The sequence below is a fragment of the Carassius auratus genome, chromosome 32 (assembly GCF_003368295.1).
Source record: "Carassius auratus strain Wakin chromosome 32, ASM336829v1, whole genome shotgun sequence".
NCBI lineage: Eukaryota > Metazoa > Chordata > Actinopteri > Cypriniformes > Cyprinidae > Carassius > Carassius auratus.
The window spans coordinates 33661709-33675339 of NC_039274.1; the positions used below are offsets into that span (position 1 = coordinate 33661709).

At 39.0% G+C, this 13631-nt stretch overlaps 1 protein-coding gene across 2 annotated transcripts in view; it reads left to right on the forward strand.

The window, feature by feature from the left end:
* LOC113052262 (kin of IRRE-like protein 1) overlaps positions 1-13631 on the forward strand; it is a 31292-nt gene that overhangs the window by 414 nt on the left and 17247 nt on the right. The gene's annotated exons all lie outside the window — the stretch shown is intronic.

The following is a 13631-nucleotide window of genomic DNA, read 5'->3' on the forward strand; positions in this document are numbered from 1 at the left end:
ACCTTTGCATTCCACGCGCAGAGTTAACGGTGCTGTCGTTCAATTCCGTTATGACGGGATGAGTAGAAACTCTGCCAGCGGCGTTCCCTCCCGTCAAACACGCTCTCTTCATGAGAATACAAATTAGACAAGAGGCTTGAGGGGGGAAAGGACACGCGCACATGCACACGCTCATGCACACGCACGCATGGGGTTCTTTCACAGACACCCGCATAAAGAAACGCACCACTTCATTTGCTTTTCCCGGGGTCATGCAGGTAATCTCAGCACCTGCGTCCGTCTGACACTCACAGTCAAGTACGCTTTATAACAAATAACCTACTGCACATAACTAATGTCTCGCATCGTGCAAATCCAGGTGCGCCTGCATTAACGCATCCAGCGAGTTGCTAGGCGACAGCACCGAGCTCTACCTGTTAGATTACAGCATCTTTTCCCGTGATCGCGCCTATGCGGACATCCTCCCTATTGTCTACTGTCAGACACTGTGTGTGTGAGAGAGTGAGTCAGAGAGGGAGAGCAGGTACAGTCCCCTCCATCAGAGGTGAGGGGCGTGTTTATGTCCCGGCAAGGTAGAACGGATGATGTAAGCCATTCTCATAAGGTCCGCAATCAAAGCAGAGACATGCATATTCATCGAGAAATACCTTTTGAAAACGGGTCCAGGTGACACTTGATGGCTGTGCGAACGCTTTGAACGACAAAGATCTGGGAAGATTCGTCTTCCAGGGATTCAGGCACGGCTTTGTTCAGCATCACACATTTTTTTAAACAGAGGGTATTAGATAAAGCAGGACACTCTAGAATGAATGAAAACAGTGAGAAATGCACAGTGTGCATAACAGATTCGCACCTTGTTCATTTTTGCTCATCATGTTCTCAGCCTTGGCGTTGTTCCAGATTTGTATGACTTAATTTTCTCTGTAGAAAACAGAATGCATAGTGTTATGTACTGACAGTTTATTTGTTTATTTATTTATATATTTTTTATTGATTTTAAATGACTGAATTTTCATTTAAGTTTTGCCCTCACTGGTTTTGTTGCAACGATTTAGTACAGTAATGCACATGCACTGATGTCATTTGTAATGATTTAGTGCTATTGTGTCTTAAGGTGGAACGTACTAAGGTATCGGTGCAATAAGAGTGCTAATATACTCGGGTCAGTGGCCTCAGCTCTTACAGAGCAACATGACTGTGCATGTAAGTTGGCCCTTCAGATATCTCTTTTAAAGAGGTGGATTACTCTAAAGACTTTTGTAAGCTTAGAAGACGCAATTGTGATGACCTCACAACAATGCAGCCATTGTCTTCCTAATAACTGTTTGATGGTGCTGTACGCAGTATAGTAATATATAGGTCAACATTAAACACACATTGTGAAACATAGTAACCTGCCTCAGTGAGATTGTTGTGCGACTACATCTGCACATACTGCAACGGATGTTCTTTGTTGTTATGTTTGAACTCGCTACATATCATTTTGATCCTACTGTGTGCACTTTATTTTCATATGCATTAGAAATTTGATCGGGTTGCAGATCAGAGATATTAACTTGTCTGTTTCAGTTTCCGTAGCAGTATATTTATTTCTATCATGTTCATTATGGGTTTGTCAGGCACCCTTAAATTTGTCAGTTGTTATTTTATTTGTGCATTGTGTACTTGTTTATAATGAAGATGTCTATCATTTTACAGTGACAAACTGTTATAATGTGAGTTTAAGCATCAGGTCCACTCCATCCTGGCAGCCAGGAGTCATTCAGAAGCAATACCTCTAATAAAACCTGCAGTCGTCTCATGAATCACACGGTGACACTGGTGTATAGGCATGCCCTATATTGTTAACACTTTACAATCTAAAAACTTTGTTTAATGTAAGACCATATGCTGTTGTATGTCTTAATATTGTGTATGTCAAAATTTGCCTTTAAGGAATCCATATGTCATGTCACTAGGGTGACCGTGGGCATTTGTGTGGCATCAGCATGATTTCCTACAGTATCAGTATTTCTTATGGGTAGGTAGGATATGTAAGTTTATAAATTGCTTTACAGCTCAATCTAAAGAGTAAAGAAAGAAGAAATAAAGCTACTTTTTACCCCCAAAATGTACCTCATAGAGCCGTTGAATGAATGTGCAGAAGTGGATATTCAGCTTCTGTTCATGGATATTTGTTCCTGCCGAGCTGAGTTCCAGCTATAATCAAACTCACCTGAACCATCTCAATGTTTCCCATACATTGGTTTATTTGTGGCGGCACGCCATTATCAACACGGATCGCCACAAATAGATTTTCCAAAATGTTTTGACTTTGTTGAATAAATATGAGCACTGCACGTTTTAAAGTCAAAATGCAGCACGGGTGTTTTTATATGAATGTATCTTTGAAGGAAACTGTTTGTCTTCTGAATAGTTTTGATGCCATTTATTTAATCTTTCCTATAATGCCTGATAAAGTAGCGTTTATGAGCGCATGGACTGCTTTGTTTACAGCCCCTGCCGGGGAAGCCGCTAGTTCTGCCGCTTCAAAAGTGCCTCCTGCTGGCACAGAGTGAATTTGCATTCTCAATCAGCCTGACTGCTGTTTTGTATTTATATCACACACATATATATAAATCTCCCCTGGGGGAAGTGCCGCCGCACATAGAGTGTAAGTCTGTGGGAAACAGCTGGTCTTCAGTTTCACTCGGAAATTACAGGCAGGTGTGTATGAGCAGGGTTAGAACTGAAGGTGGATCTCCATGAGCTGTATTGAGCCCAACTGCTCTATTTGTAATGAAGCGTCTCGTTTACATGTTATTCCAAACCCCTTTGCAGAGCCCTTTTTTCCCATTGAACACTTAAGAACACTTAAAGAATTTTAATAAAGTTTGGGGACTTGTTTTGGGCCGTGTTCCAAATTTTCAGACTTTGTGTAACAAACTGAAATTGGAGACTGAAATTATGGTCCCATTCTCCATCATGTATGCTCAACCAGTGTCTCTTTGTTTCAGTAGTGTGCCGCACTGCTTCAACGTTTTTGTATCTGAGCATGATTGAGAATGAGATTTGAGATCTTTTGCAGAAGGGAAGAGTATCAGCATATAACTTTCAGCCTGTTCCTCATGAGAGAGAGTAAATAATTGAGGGATAGTTTTGTAGTCTGTAGCTTATCGTGCATATTATTATGTAGTAATGCAAATTGCAGTGTTTGGTCTTTTTAATCATTCTTGCATGAGCACTGCATTTTTTACTTTTCAATTTTCGACTCCACTCTTTTCATTTGCTTGTGTTTCATTTTTTGTTTTAGGTTCATGTTTTGGTTAAGTATGTTTACTTTTGTATTGATTTTGACCTTGCATATCTTAATCAGAATGTCATAGCTCAATTTTGTTTAGTGAAAATGCCAGACTTCTCTGATGAGGTATGCTGGATTTAAACCCTGACTCTTTCTTACAGTCAACCAGCTTGTATTCAGATCTGCCTCCAATCAACAACTGATGATAGAACCATGTCCCCACCCGACCTCTTTTTCTTTTTCAATGATTTGTTTTACTCGATTGTGTTACAGTATGGAAGTTTTTTTCTTTTGCTACTTCTGGTTCAATGCAACTTTAAGACTAATAAGGCAAGTCATTGTTCAGTTAACCCACTGACTAGTTGATTTTGCAAATAGGTAGATTTTAATTTTCCTAGTGAAAGCTAGTGGTTTGTTGTGTCTAGAGGTGAGTCTGTAAGAAAAGACGGCACTGGGGACAGGTGGGTGAGGTTGAGGGACTGAGTTGACAAAGATTGGAGTTTTCTTTTTGTTGTTGTTGGGGGGTGGGTTTGTGGAGGGGGAGCTGGAGGAGGGAGTGCTTTAGGCCAGAGGGAGAGAAAGGCATTATTACTCATGCCTGACTGCTCTCATAGAAGAGGCTGCTCGCACCCTCTCTTCTCCGATCTCTCTCTTTCTCTTGCCTCCAATGAATATGAGGGGGGAAAAGTTCAAAGGCCCGGCTTAGACGAGGATCTTTGAACCCCCCTCGCATCTTTTAGGGGCTCCCACATCCCTTCTCATTGAAACGGTTTTGAACATGCCATGTTTCCCTTCACATGAACAGCCTTCCATTCATTCACATTGTGTTTCTTCAGCATTAGCTGTTTTTTGTCATGTTTTAAAGAAAATGAAAATTCCTTCTTGTTCTCTCATGTCATTCTGAGGTTTTTTCCGCTGAACTTTCTGCAATATCTTTTTCTGTAGAACACAAAAAGAGAATTTGAGGAATGAACTGGGCATTTTTCCATGCAGCAGTAGTGACTATCGTTTTCAAGCCTCAAAAGGATGCAAAAGCACTATAAAATACATAATAATGTTTTAATTGTGAACATTATTCATAATCTAGTCAGCTCTTTTTAATGATTCGGTTGATCCGGTTCACTGAACCCAGCTGAGTGATTTGTTCATGAATGAGATTGAATCAGATCTGACTCAGTTGTATTTGTCAGAAATTAATAAATTGTCTTTTTAAAATGTCATGTAAACACTAGAAGTTATTTCGTTTATTTATTTTTTATTCATTTATTTAGCAAAGTCTGTCTTAGATAACCTAGTAGTACTTAATCCTTAAAATATATGATAACACACTGTTTAATGTTTTCTTGGATCAATGGAGACCGCAGCTCCATTATAACAGCTCTTATATATAACCACCGGCGGCGCCAGGGGGGGTCTTGGGGGTCTCAAGACCCTGCCAAAAAATGCCTTGACCCCCCATTTGACCCCCCAGCCTCTTCCTGATTAAAAAATATATATATTCGGGATAAAGATCCAAAAATGTTTCTCTTCAAACTACGCAGAACAATAATAAATAATAATTATTTCGACATTTATTCATACACTGAACCGAGAACCGTTTCTGTCGGACGCGTCCGATTCGAGAACCGATGAGCTGATGATAACTGCGCATGCGTGATTCAGCGTGAAGCAGACTGACACAGAGCGCATCTGAACCGAAATGATTCTTTTGGTGATTGATTCTGAACTGATTCTGTGCTAATTTTATAAGCGCGGGTAAACCAAAGGCTTGAATGAAGGGCAATCATCGCCAATGACGGCATTACATCGAGCGCAAAAGAACCGGTGAACCATTTTTTTTTCAGCTGGTTTATTTGATCGAATTGTCCGAAAGAACCGGTTCACTTGAGCACCTGCTCCTTTGCCCCTTAAGTGCCCTTTTGTCAAAACTAAATTTCCTCAATTTTTTTTTGTAATAACATAAACTTTTGTGAATGCCTGCCCACGCCCAATCATAATATTAGTACAATTTATTAATAATAATTTAGCCGTAAATAAAATGACCAACATGATGACAGTTCACCTGACTACGACCTCATCCAACCGGGAAGATTCCTCATGCTGCACGCACATTTTTTAATTGCTAGAGGATATTTTCAACATCGTGGCAGCTGGTAAGTGGTGTTTCATTCTCAGCGAAGTGATTTTGGTGTTTATTTACTTATTATTATTTTACAAGAACGATGTGATGTGAGAACATGCAGATACGTTGTTTATATTGCTGTGTGTAGCCTGTAGTGTAGAAGTAACACTAGCGTGCTGTTTGAGGGAGAAAAGTTTAACAGGCATCGAGGGGTCTGGTCTTTTTTATGTTATTTGAATAAACTTTTATTATATTACAGTACTTATTTATTTTTAACACGTAAAAATAATTATCACAACACTGGTAAGGCTTATTCAGATTTTCTCATTCTCTGAATTATCATTATAAAAATAAAAACAATTCAGATTTTAAATGTGATGCAAATCTTTTTTCTACAATAGCAACAGTGTTTACAACAGCAAGACCACTTTAGCCTGTAAACTCAATAATATCTATCTGGAAATAAATGTAAAAATATCAATGTCAATAAAAATGCATAATATACCTGACATGAAGCAGTGTGAAGGATATGAATAACAAATGTAGCCTGTCATTTGTTTACATTGCAAAGGTGTTTTTGTTGTTTAGTAGCAGAAATATGCAGTTATTAGCCATGTCCACTGTATTTTTTGTTGGTTTTCATGAGACCCCCCTTGAAAAGACCAGGACCCCCCCATTGCCCCCCCAATCAAAATTGTCTGGAGCCGCCACTGTATATAACATAGTGATATAGACTTCTTTTGACACTTCTAATGTGTTTTTGTGTTCTCGTTGAAGCTTAAAAGCTCCAGATCCCATTCTTTGTAACTGTATGGACAGAAACCAACTCTAACTTTATGCATAATTGCACCTTTTGAGGTTTGCGATAGAAAGTAAGACATACAGGTCAACAAAGAGATATGGTAGCAAGTAAATAAGACAGAATTGATATTTTCTGCTGAACTGTGTCTTTAAAAAGTGTCCTCGCTCCTGCATTGCACATCTCTTTCTTCCCAGAAATGGTTTTGTCGAGTGGCCCCTTGTTCTGGCCCTCGCTCTGCTTTTCATTCTTTTGTCGTTCCTCACTCCCTCAGTCTTCTCGTTTTTCCCTTCTCCCTCTTTCCATCCCCCAGTTCGTTTTCCCCCTTCCCTCTTTCTAATAAGTTCCAGATGTGTTTCTTACATTCCTGTAGTCAGAGGAGAGGGGGAGGGGTCACGGAATGGGAGAGGGAAACAGGGACAGAAGAAAAAAAGGGAGTGAAAGAGAGAGAGAGAGAGAGAGAGATGGAGAAGCACATGAATTAAAAGAGAGCGCATGATGAAGAGGCCACTCTGTACTGTAGACACTGATGAGATTATCCTCTGTGTGTGTGTGTGTGTGTGTGTGTGTGTGTTTATCTGTGTGTGTGGTGGGGAGTTTTTCAGACACCCCTCCCCCACTGCAATGGAATGTTGCTGATGATGATGATGATGTCATTTCTTGTTCTCTGAAGTTTTCAGATCAGGGAGGGCTGATCGTCGAATTCGGCCAATCAGCCGGCCTGCAATAAAAGCTGTTCACAGGCAGGGGGGACAGCGAGGCGTTCTGCATCAAAAGCATTATTACCGGTCACCCGGTGAGGTTGAAGACTAAAATGTAGCGCAGTTAAAACTCTAGCTGTTTTCAGTGCTGACTCAATACAAAGACGCTTTGTGAGTGTCTTTTTTTTCTACTCTAAAGTCAACATGAAATCAAAATGGCCCATTTGACTTTTCTAAAGCATGTTCCTTGGCTTATTGAGAAAATAGTTTACGCTTAATTTATATGTTCAATTAAAGGAATAGAAAACCCGAAAATGCTAATTCTGTCATCCTTTAGGCCACCTTTAGTTGTGGCCTAATGGTTAGAGAGTTGGACTTGTAATCCAAAAGTTGCAGGTTTGAGTCTCAGTACCGGCAGGGATTATCGTTGGGGGGAGTGAATAACCAGTGCTGTCTTCCACCTTCATTACCATGACTGAGGTGAAACCCTTGAGCAAGGCACCGAACCCCCAACTAATCCTCTGGCACTGCAGCAAAAATGACTGCCCACTGCTCCGGGTGTGTGTGTGTGTTCACTACTCACTGCTGTTTGTGTGTGCGCTTGGATGGGTTAAATGAAGAGCACAAATTCTGTGAATGGGTCACTATACTTGGCCACATATCACATCCTTTCCTTTTACTTTACTCACACTCAAGTTGTCCCAAGCATGTATAAGCTTCTTGTTCTGAGCACAAAAGATGATATTTTGAAGAATGTTGGTAAACAAACAGTTGACGGTAGCCACTGAATAAAAACTACTATGGACTATGTTACCGTCAACTGTTTGGTTACCAACATTATTCAGATTATCTTTACTATCTTGACATGTAAAATTAGTTGATTACTGAATGCTGTAAAAGTGTTGTTCATTGTTGCTTTGATACCTAATGCAGTAACTAATGTTAACAAATTGAACCTTGTAAAATGACAGCAAAAAATCTTTGATTACATAATCTTATATCAAACTCTAGTAACTAACTTCACATCTGAAACAACTCCTCCACCAACCACTAGTTTCCATTCTGGTATGTGACGTCCACTTTTCACTATTCACTCAGTAAGAGTGCAACAGTTGAGATCTGTAAAATTGATTCAGTTTGAGTAAAATGGGTTGTGAACGTTGTGTTTCACGTTTAAATGAAGCTAGTGATGAATACATTAAGAGAGTGTAAACACCAATCAGACATTAGTTGCTCATCACCATTGTTCCTCTTTAGATCAGTATTGAAGGAGATTCCCTCAGTTGAGTTTTATATGACTAGTGTTTTCCATTCTTTGGCATCAAAGCATGTCAAAGTCATAAAATAAAAGGCATATGATGAAACGGCAATAAATTCTCTCTCTGTCTTCTGAGAGCGAGTTTAATGTCTGGTACACACGAGCACACACACACAAAACACATCTGGCATTCCCAGTCTCTTGATATTTGTTTGGAAAGCCAAATATTTAGTGCATTTAAAGGACGTCTGTGAGGTATTAAGTAATACTTCAAGCCTCGGCCCATTGGAAGTGGACAGTCCGTCCAAGCATTAGCATAGCACTCTGCTGATGACCCTTGAGGTTGCCATGGTCTCTGTATGTAATATTATGTCAATGTTCCCACAGTAGTCATGGCAACAATAGCTCCTGCAGCGAGTCGCGCAAATAAATAATGTTAAAATCAACTGTATAAATGCTGCAGAAGATGAGACCCGGTGGACGAGAATGGAGCGAAATGGGGGAAGAGTAGGAAGCAGCGAGAAATAATTTCCCTTCCCTCCTATTTCGAATAGATTGGTTTCTATAGCAACTCTGGGCTGCACAGATAGGGGGACAAAGAGCGCGAAGGAGAGGAATGAGGGATGGAGGGGGAGAAAAGGATGAGGAGAGAGAGAGGTGTGAAGAGGGAGATGAGAACGAGAGAGAGCGACACAGGGGAAGAGGTGTTTCTCCTTGCTGTCAGGATGGGCAAGGGCGAATCAAGAGAAGCAAAGCGGGAAGATGATGGAGAGAATCCACCGGATGAGGCTGCAGACAAATAAGAGATGACGTGAGGAAATGTTGACGAAGGAGAGGGACACACAGAACTGTTACAAAGCAAAGCATTCGTACATGGTTAGCTAGTAACTGTAAAAACAGGCTGCCTGGGTGGATTGGACTTTTATTGAGATTTTTTCATTGCATGGCATAACTGTTCAAATGTTAAAAAGCACGAAGAGGCACAGAAACACATAATCAAACCACATGCCTGCAAACATGCAAAAAACTTTTGGGGTAGTTTTTTTGCATACGTCAGCTGTTGCTATGATGACGCAACACTATGAACCAGTGAAAGTGCCTGATTGGTTGAAGAGCTGGAGAGCAGGGGATGAAAAAAGGCATGGAGAATGGGGTTACGATATAGGATGCATTAAAACGGGATGGATGTAATGATTATGACAGCTTTATGTGTGCTAATAAATAACATGGTGCTAGTTTATCAATGACAGCAATGCACAGAGCGACCTCTGAAATCAGAAACGGCCAATAAAATCATTTGAGCATAGAAAGCATTGAAAGTGGCTGTCTGTTCTTCGTCGAGGTGTCAAATGTTCACTCCGAGTCGTTTGTTTTCCCGTCACTCTGGCACAGGCACCTTGACCGCAGCAGGTGACGTATTCCTGGTCCAGACATACTCCTTTGTTGTCTGAGAGCGGTTAGCGCATGAAGTCACACAAGTGTCTGGTCCATTGCGCTGCATGTTTGTCTGATGTTGTGACGGTGCTGCTTTTACTGGTATCTAGGATTTTTACCTCGAAGGGTCTGTTTTGATTAAAGTATGCCAGGGAAGGTAACGAGGACAGTCCTTTTTTTGTCTTCGATTCTCATTTGCCATCTCAGAAAACACTGGGTGATTGTTTAACTGGTACTAAAAGAATGGTGGGACACTATCACTGCTGTTTCCAGATGTCTTCAATTTTGCAGAAAATAAAAACAGTGAATTCACAATATTTGTGTGAAAAGCAAGTCAAAAATACTAAGTGGATTTTTTTTCCCATTAAAGATCTCCCTTCTCATCATGTAATCCACAGAGCTCTCTCTGGTTAATGGGAAAGGGGTGGAGCTTTTCCATTTTTATCTCTATTCATGAAGGGGTTTATATTTAAAATGACATCATCTCAGTCTTTGTTGGAATTTTTTCATACTGTAACACGCATCCGAAGGCATTCCATTGGATCCAGTTAGTCCTGCAGTGCCAACTGATAATCTTCAGGATTTATGTTTGTTGACAGAAGTGAGTTTGCTAATGTGCTTGGTTTGCAATCCGACGGTCCCTTGATGAGAGGCTGTTCTCTCAGGTTGGTCAAGTGGTGTGTTCCTGACACGAGTGTGGTGTGTAAGTGTGTGTGACCAAGTCTTCGTGCGGTCAGGACATTGGCAGTGTGGCACGGACTACTGCTGTTACCCAGGGATCAGTGACTCAAGAAAATCAGGCCACTCTAAATTTGTCACTGCAGCATAACCCACATAATGAAAACTATACAAGCCCTCTCTCGCTCTCACTCAGGTCTTCTCTCATTAGTTGTCTTTTACTCCCTCTCCAGCCACGTCTCTCTCCGTCTCTTTATTTGTGTTTCTGTCCTAATCTCCCATGTGTCTTTTCTCTTTTCCCCCTTTCATCCTTTTTTGTTTCTTTTGGTTGATTCATAAATAACAAGCTCATGTAGTGAGCACTTATATGGGAGACTGGGGCAAGTTATCACAAGGGAAGTTGTCAGATGCGTTTTATCTCAGTAAATATGAGGTTTTGAGTCAAAATGTATAATGTAATGAAATCACTCATTCAATTTAAAATAGCAATATGATATTTTTTGCTATAGGCATTGGGTAAACAAGTGAAAACAATAAAACAGCACTGACATGCATTGAAGCAAAAGTTAACAATATACTGTATAATCAAGGTAGATTTGAACTATTTCAGGATAATTTTTTAAATAAATGTCATGTGAAATGTTATACATTTACAAAATTTCATTACAATATTTGTTGCCCAAAAGACTCTTCTCTTTTTATGAATTTTGAGTTTTATAATTGTTTTATGTTTTGCTGAAAAGCCTACAGGTTAAGTTGATCCAAAAATGAGCCTAAGGCAATCCAAGATGTAGATGAAGTTGTTTCTTCATGGGAACAGATTTGGAGAAATTTAGCATTACATTACTTGCTCACCAGTGGATCCTCTGCAGTGAATGGGAATGTGCCTTATGGGCTTTGGCTGCACACCTCTCAGCCGCATATTGTTCTTCTACTGTTTCATGCATACTTCTCATTTGACTGCTTTCTGCATGCTGTACACAGGTTTGTACTCCCTCTAAATATATCGAAGCCTTCAGAGAATCATTAATCCGCCAGCTTTCTCATTTAAGGAATATATTCTATTAATGTACCATGTCTATGTGCACAAAACCCTTTAGGTGGAGGATGAATGCAGCTGAGTAATCTTCTATAGAAAGGAATCATAAATACACTGTTGCTTTACAGGACGGGCAGCTGTAGACCACTTTGTCACATTGGGTTGTATGACCTCCCTGTGGTGTAATACTGTTAATGGATAGATATGGATTTTAGTGAAGGCCAAATACTGCCCTGTTGTATAATAACAACAACTATGATAATTTGGGGCTGTATTTTCTGTAGAGCATGCAATGCAAAACAGTGCAGGAATGTTTTCTGTTTAGTGAATGTTTAGTGAATGTTTGAGTTATAATGCAGTTGTTGCCATTGTTAGGTGGTTGCCTACTAGATCAAGTCATGAGAGACCACCCATAACTCTCTATGATATGCTGGCCTCTTAAGGCGTCTTTTGTAAATTGTAAATATTATCACATTTGATTTTTCAAGTCTCTTAAGTGTTTGAATTTGCGCAAAAATGTACTTTTTACAAAAATTTTTATTATTTATTTATTTTTGTCATTTTCTCACCCATATGTTGTTCCAAACCTGCATAACGTTTTTCATTTATTTTTTATTTTTCATTTTTTAAATATTTCTTTTTAGTTAACATTTTTTTAAATTCTGATTTCAGTTTTAGTCATTTTAGTACTTAAACGTTAGGTTATTTTATATCAGTTAGTTGCCAAAGCAAACTTTTTTTTCCCAAGTTTTTCATCTAATGTTTATGTTTTATTTAATTGCAGCTTCATTTCATCGTACACAGAGCGATTTAGTTAACAATAACACATGTTCTACAGAAGAGAATCAGTCAAACAGGTAAATGCAATGACATGAGGGAGAGTAAATAAACTAAAATGTTTATTTTTTTGGTAAAAAACTGAACATTTTACGAAGTTCAAAGCGCATGACACAAAGGAATAACATATTAACTTCATTATCCTACAGAATATTTGATGTTTTTCATGGTCATTAGAGCATTGTTTCCTCTTGTTTGCCTTCATTAAATTTCACCCAAAGTGATCACGGATGTTGCATGAGAAGGAGAGGAAACATACATGAGAGAAATAGAGAGGAAGAGAGAGGGATGGGGTCATGGGGGGATGAGTGGGCATATGCCAGTTGTTAAGAAACGTAGAGAGATGGGGAGCTACAGAGGAATGCTGGAGGGCTGAGAGACGAGAGAGAGGGAGCGAGAGAACAAGAGAGGGCTAGAGGGCTGATATTTAATGTGATAAATGGATTGTGACAGCGTGTCTCTAAACCCCCTCCAACCAGAGAGGAAGACCACAGAAATAGAAGGCAGTTCTGGGGAGAGAAAAATGTATTTAAACAAAAAGGATAGAAAACTGCAAGGAATTGAAAGTGCAAAAGTAACGGCTGTTCTTGCTTATATTGCCCCAAACTAGATGATGGCATTACCAGGGATTCCCATAGGAATGTGAAGTTAAAGGAAAAGTTCATTCCTGTCTTCATTTACTCACCATCATGACTTTAGTGGAACAAAAGGAGAAATACTGAAAACTGTGCTTGTTGATCTTTTCCATGAAACATCTCTGAATGGCATTTCAAGGTTCATAATAAACACAGATGAATTATAAACATATCACAAACATGGTCCATGTGACATGATGCTGGAAACTGTGTTAGTTTAGCATTATTTATATATGATTATACTATTTATTAATGTTTTCCAATAGGCTTTTATTTTTTATATTTCCAATATTTTCTTTCAATTTAATATTTTTTGATATGTGCTTTTTTGCCTAAACAAAATGTCTCATTTTTGTTTATTTATATTTTGTTTTGTTTTATTTCAGCTGTATTTCAATTAACAAACATTATTTCTAATAGTTTTAGTTAATAATAGCAACACTGGATTGAAGCCATGTAAATAAGATGTGTGAGAATCAGAAATTGAAGTCGTTATAATGAAAATTATGACAGCCGCATTCATAAATTGTGTTTTTGAGTCTTGATCTTTGCAGTGAATCGTTTGATCTGGTTCACAAAACTAGTCGGAGTGATTCATTCATGATTCTGGTTCTCAGGTTCAGCTCATTGAGTTTATGATCCATTCACAGAAGTTTTCAACTCACTAGAGAGTTGAATGTTGTTTGGTTCCCAACATTCGTCAAAATTTGGACACGAAAGAAATGCATTAGGTAGGGAAAAACATTTAGTGTTATTGAAATATTATTTGTAGCAATTTTAGTACCTTAAACTTATTTAACTTACGTTTTAACTAATGTTAACATTTAATATTTATATTTTATTTATCT